This window comes from Pteropus alecto, unplaced genomic scaffold (genome assembly GCF_000325575.1).
Source record: "Pteropus alecto unplaced genomic scaffold, ASM32557v1 scaffold92, whole genome shotgun sequence".
Classification (NCBI taxonomy): Eukaryota; Metazoa; Chordata; class Mammalia; order Chiroptera; family Pteropodidae; genus Pteropus; species Pteropus alecto.
This window is the reverse complement of record NW_006432447.1, coordinates 1,193,131-1,199,993: the sequence shown is the minus strand read 5'-3', so window position 1 is coordinate 1,199,993 and position 6,863 is coordinate 1,193,131. Positions and strand designations below refer to the sequence as shown.

General features: G+C 40.5%; 1 pseudogene; it reads right to left on the bottom strand.

The window, feature by feature from the left end:
- Positions 1 to 820: 820 nt before the first annotated feature.
- LOC112476077 lies at positions 821 to 937 on the bottom strand (annotated as a pseudogene).
- Between the last annotated feature and the right edge of the window lie 5,926 nt (positions 938 to 6,863).

The following is a 6,863-nucleotide window of genomic DNA, read 5'->3' as shown; positions in this document are numbered from 1 at the left end:
CAACAGGGCCATCTCTCCCGCCTTCAGGTTCGGAGCTTGTTCTCCATCTGCTCCCTTGAATGGGTACTTCAAACCATCCTCTGCTCCCCTTGCCCAGAAGACAGACTCCAGGTCCCCCTTCCTCCACATGCAGGCTGCCCCACCTCGGTCAGCCCAGCCACCCCAACTGAAGATCAGCAAAAGTGCCTCTAGCTTCCCTGGGAGTGCCCCAAAATTAACAATCCAGCGGGCGACATAGATTTTAAATTACAAATTTGTTCCTGTCATTTCTTTCTAGATTTGAAAATGAAGAAATTGAGAGTATTTTCTCAGGTCTGGAGCACAACCAAAGGCTTCAAGACCTCAGTCTACGCTACTGCGGTCTGGGGCCGCAGAGTGGGCAGAGGTTGGGCTCGGTCATAAGCCAGAGTGCCATTTGGTGAGAGACAACCCTGCTCCCCAACCCACATCTTGGCACTGTTCTGTCTTGAGTTATAAAACCAGCTTATTTACAGAGACTACCAGCCCATAAGTTCCCCTGATTTTTCATTATGTTTCTAATCATCTCTCTTTCTCTTCTAGTTATTTTTGTTTTCTTTTGCTTAATTATAAGAGAAAGATCCTTTGGCTACATTTGAGAATCAACAGTGTCATGCCAAACGCATGTCTCTGGCCAGCTAACATGGTCACTAGGTCTATTTTTTATGCCTGGTCTATTACGTATCATGATTATTTAATTATTTATTATTTATTTATTTATTTAGGCGGGGCAACCCTTGATTGACCTCACAGATTGCAAGGACCTTGTCAGTTTACGATCTCTTATTTTTTTAATTTTTTACGCCTACAGCACCTGGTCTTCCTAGGTGGTCTCCCATCAAAGTACTAACCAAGCCTGACCCTGCTTAGCTTCCGATCAGACAGGATCAGGCTTGTTCAGGGTAGCATGGCTGTAGACTTTATTTATTATTTTATAACTAGATCTACTATCATTATTTTATTTTATGACGTAAAGACCTCAAACCCAAATCTGAGGAAGCGATATATGACATCAAATGAACGGTATATTTGGCCCCTTCCCCAGCAAGCTGCACCTTGATGGCAATTACTTGCAGTGTTCCGGAGCTCTGGCCCTTCTCAGACCTTTAGCAGAGTATGTGGAGACGCAGAGGAAAGACCAGCTGGCCACAACCTCACCGGACTCCAGGATGCCCCCTCAGCCACTCCAAGGTAAGCGCTGGGGAACTTGGCCCTAAACAGCGTTGGGGCCACCTAATAGAAGGAAACTTTGCTTTGTGGTTGAAAATAACCTTCCCAGTGGTCAATGGAGATTTTTCTTCTGGAATATGTGTGGGAGCAGAGTAATGGACCCCCAAAGATGTTTTTGTCTTAATCTTTAGAACCTGTAATTCTGTTAACTCCAAGGCAAAAGGGACTTTGAAGATATGATTAAATTATGGATCTTGCAATGGAGGGGTTCTCCTGGGTTATCTGGGTGGGTCCAGTGTAATAAGAATCTTTATCCAGTGTAATAAGAATCTTTATAAGAAGGAAGCAGAAAGGTCAAAGTCAGAGAGAAGGAGACATGACAATGGAAAAAGAGATTGAAGTGATGTGAGGAAGGGGCTGTGAGCCAGGAATGTAGTAGGTGCCCTCCAGCTTCTGGAAATGTAAGCAAATGAACTCTTCCTCAGAGCCTCCAGAAGGAATGCAGCTCTGCCCATGCCTTGACTTTTGCCTCTGTGATCTATTTCGGACCTCTGACCTTTAGAACTGTAAGATAATAAACTTGTATTGTTTTAAACCACTAAGTTTGTGGCCATTTGTTACAGCGGCAATTGCAAACTGGTACAGCATAGTAATTAGAACTCTTTCAGTTAAAAGTGAAAGCAACCCAAACAAAATTAAAGATACATAGGGTTTTATTGGCTCACATAATTGGGATGTCTCCAGGTGGAGCTGTCTTCCAAAATGGCTGATTTCAGGGCCTCAAACCATGTCATCAGGAGAACCTGAGTTTGCTGCTCTTGACTCTGCTTCTCTTCCGAGGGTTGGCCTGCTCTCCCAGTGCAAATAGACTTCCTACGAGCCGGAAACAACTCGCAGATACAACAAGTTGATGTATCTGCTGGCAGTTCCAGGGCTATATCATTATGCTTGTAATCAACTAGAAAGTGTGAGCCTTTTTCTTCCAGTGACTATGGGTCACATTCCATAGGAAGGCTCTAACTGGCCCTTTTTGGGTCACATACCTACATCTTGGACCAATCCCTATAGCCTAGGTATGGTAAATTATGATTGGTCAGGACTGATTACACAGCTTATGGGAGTGGGGCGGAGCACTGTGCTGGGCAGTCCTACCAGAATCACAAGATCTGCAGTGAGGAAGTGGCAATGAGTGCAAAGAGCTTATAACTATAACAGTTTTGTAAATATAATTGTTATCCCCCATTTAGGAACTTTCATGGAATCAGAATTATATAGATCATTTGTTGAATTTGATAAATTCACTTAATCCAATAAAATATAAAAGGAAGCTGGAAAACAACATTTGCTATAAAATATTACTGTCCCTCTGCTATTTTACCAACGTTCTAGTAAAAAAAACCCACGGTCCTATTTATGAAGTCCTGAATTGTAACTTTAGGATCCAAATAACGAAGTGAATCTGTGATTTTTAAAGAAATTGTCAGAAATATGAAAGCACAATTTCAAGAGTTAGTTGTGTGGCAGGCGTGGGCAGGTGTAAGAGGTGTGAGATTAAAAAGGTAAAGAAGTGACAAGGATGTGGGGAAGAAACATGAAGATCTCTTACTCTGGTTATTCCAAGTGGTTTCTGCTGAAAGGGGAATTAAGGCCTAATCTTAAGTCAAAAAGCCAAGGTCAGAGCTGACCACAGAGAATGACTGCCCTGTCATTCTTCACAGCACCCTTGGACAGGGTGCAAGCTGCTTCAGCTGGGCCATGCCCAGTGGTCAACGGTCAACCTACAGAACCTCTTTTAAGTTCCTCTCCTTACTCAAGATCTCAGCAACGACAACAAAACCCACAAGTACATTCCTAGGTTCTTCTCTTCCTCTGAGGCTAACTATGACTGTATCTAACATTGACATTCACTTGAACCCTGATTTTTATCCAGTTCAACTGGTGCATTTTAGGTATCCTGCATTCTTTTGGGTAACTGTATTAGTCTGCTCAGGCTACCATAACAAAATACCACAGGCTCGGTGGCTTAAACAACATAGACAAACTAATTTGTCTATCAAACCAGCTCTGAAGGTGAAGGCGCTTTTACTCTGTACTGGTGTGTATGTTACTGCTATGGACTGAAAGTTTGTGTCCCCTCAATATTCATATGTTGAATCCCCAGTGTGGTGTATTTGGAGATGGAGACTGTGGGAAAGGGAGAAACTTTCCTCAACCCTCAAGGTTCTTTTGATTGGTCTAATAATCAAATAGACATGAGACAGATTAGCAAGAGAAAATAACCAAATTTAATTACAGAGATATGTATGAGAACCCCACATACATGAGAGAGTCAGAGACCGCACATGCGTGAGAGGTTCAAAGACGGAAAAGGGAAATGAGGTATATATGACGTTCTGAGCTAAGGATCACCTTGAGCTTCAGAAATGAAGAAGAACATTGTGAGATATAAGAAGAGCAGATGTTCTATAATTAGTAGTTTGCTCTGCTCTATAGAAAGGTCAAACAAAGGTTATCTCTGATAATTTGTTATCTGGGGCAAGGCCCCTAATTCAAATTCTTCTAGGTAATTAAGGTGGGGCAGAAGTTCCTCTTGAGTCCACAGAGCCCTGATTGCCTTTAGCTTAAAACAATTCACATACCACAGAGTTGCATCTTGGGGTTACTTGTTCTGAACCCCTATAGTCCTCTAAGAAAGTAAGGTTTAAATGAGCCCATACAAGTGGGGCCCTGATGCAATAGAATTAGTGTCCTTATTAGAGAGCCACCCAGGATCTCTCTCTCTCTCTCTCTCTGCTCATGCATGCACACCTAGGAAAGGCCACATGAGGTCACAGCAAGAGGGGCCATCTTCAAGTCAGGAAGAGAGCTCTTATCAAGAGCAGAATCAGCTAGCACTTTGATCTGGGACTCTGGCCTCTAGAACTGTGGAAAAATAAAATTTTGTTGTTTAAGCCCCCGAGCCTGTGGTATTTTGTTATGGTAGCCTGAGCAGACTAATACAGTTACCCAAAAGAATGCAGGATACCTAAAATGCACCAGTTGAACTGGATAAAAATCAGGGTTCAAGTGAATGTTAATGTTAGATACAGTCATAGTTAGTCTCAGAGGAAGGGAAGAACTTAGGAATGTACTTGTGGGTTTTGTTGTTGTTGCTGAGATCTTGAGTAAGGAGAGGGACTTAAAAGAGGTTCTTCACCTTCAGAGCTGGATTGATAGACAAATGAGCTGAGGCAAATTAGTTTTCCCATTTTCATTTCACTTCTTTGCCAATAGAACTAGCCATAAGTGAAAAAGAAAGAGGCATATGAGGCAAGAAACAAGATTATAGTATATTACCAGCCCCCTTCTGGTCACAGTGAGTATGGCACCCAAGCCCTGCCAGCTGGACTTTGCTATTTGTTATTTTTGAACCAAGGGACCTGGCACCTCGCCCACAATAACCTGTGCTTTAGTTCATCCTGCCAGGCCCCTGGAGCTGCCCTGATCTCTGTCCCTTACAACCCTTGTCTTGAAACAAAGGTGCTTGAAACAAAGACTGTTGTGTACCCCTAAAATTCATATGTTGAAGTACCAATCCCTAAGATGATGGTATTAGGAGGTGGGGCCTGTGAGAGATGATTAGGTCACACAGGCAGAGCCCTCCCGAATGGGATTAATGCCCTTATAAAAGAGACCCCAGATAGCTCCCTTGCTCCTTCTGCCTTGTGAAGTTATAGCAAGAAGATAGCCATCTATGAACCAGGAAGCGGATTCTCCAGAAACTGAATCTGTAGATGGCTGGATCTTGGACTTCCTTTTAGAACTGTGAGGAATAAATGTTTGTTGTTTCTAAGCCACCCAGCCTGAGAGATTTTGTTATAGCACCCCAAATGCACTAAGGCGCAGAGTACACCAAAACTTCCAGTGGGTGTGTTTGAGAGGGCATGAATGATTTTAAAGAACTTTCTAGATTCTCAGCTTCCATAAAGACCTCAAGACCTGTGGTTAATATCCTTGGTCATAGCCATCGTTTTTCTTTGCCAAAGAAAGGCACACTTCTCTCCCATCTAGTATCTGAACAGAGTGTATCCCCTAGGTGGTAAAAACAGAGACAATTCAAAATATTAATGGAAGTGTTAAGTGTCATAACTCAGCAACAAAGCATTATTTACACATTAGGTGGCTTCTAATTTTTGCTTTTAACATAATTGAAGGATGAGGTAATCAAGTTATCAACTGACAGGCCATTAAACTTTTTTTTTTTTTTTGATCCACTGCTATGATTTTTAGCCTGTAACTCAGGAGTTCATAGACTTGAATAATACTACTGTGATAAAACTTCTAGGATTGCCCAGTTAAATCTGAATAGTAGATTTAAAAAAACAAACAAACAGATAATTTATTATAAGAATGTTCCATGCCAAGCTTGTGATATAATAACTAAAATGATTATTCTTTGTTTATCTGACATTTAAATCTAATGGAGTGGTCTGTATTTGGGGGGCAAGGGAGGTTACATCTGACAACCCTATTCCATTCCCATTGGTATGAACAAGATTTCTCAGCATTAACTATCACAATGAAAAATACAAATAGCATCGATGCTGAAGTCTGCCTCAGTTTAGCAGTAATGTTCTTTAATGAATACATGACTTAATTATAAAAACAAATAAATAAAACAGTACTATCCATCCCACTGAGAGAGGCATTCGATAAAATTTTATTTTTGCATTTAATTAGGATTCATCAAAATGTATAAAATACATATGTTGTATTAATCAATTGTATACTTCTAAAAGTCGATTAATAACTGCAGAAGATATTTTTAATACTCTAGAGCCTGTGATCCCAAGAAACTTTTAAAATTTAAATATTTGTAATTGTAGCATTTTTATTACAGAGAAGTATTATAGGAATAACTCTAAAGACTTTCAAACATAAAATTCTACAGAGTAAGTAGAATAGCAATACAAGAAAAAGCCCAAAAAGAAATGGGAATAATGTAAAATTTTCAATCCCTAAAGAAGAATGTGCTCATGTTTTAGGTTGAGATTTTTAAATTTTTAATGGAGGATGGCGAGTATCAAATTTCTTGGAATTTAGATTCTATTTGATATGTTTAAGAGAAGGATATAACAGATTTTATTTTTATACATCAATATTAGCCGTACGCTAGAAGTTTCATCCTTTGAAATTTTAAAATTCAAATTTAGATACCAACCTCAAAATGTACAAGATAGTACATAGCTCAGTATTCCTCTAGGATGTTATAAGAGCGAAAGCGTTTTGAGGCCAACTGCTCTGTAAGGCTCAAATGTTTGGTTTCCTCTCCTGCTCTCCTGAATGAGTCCCCGGCTTCCAGTGATTTCTCCTTCCTGCCAGAGTCGATTTCTCTTGGTAACAAAGAGGACAAATACCTCCCAATCCAATGACCGGTTTGTTTTCTAAATGATTATAATGCGTAAAATGTAATCTTAGTAATAACACTCTTCTTTCCTTGCTTCCTTCATCAAATGTGTGTGTATGTGTGTGCACTTGTGTCTCTCCTAATAGATACCAAGTATTGTTAGCACATAAAAAAGATCACTGTCCCTAAGCCGGGAGGTGGAAATGCAGTGTGCTCGTGCACATGTGTGCATGGGTGTTTGCATGCATGTGTGTATGTGTAAGGGTGGGGGATGTTACACAATTTTTAA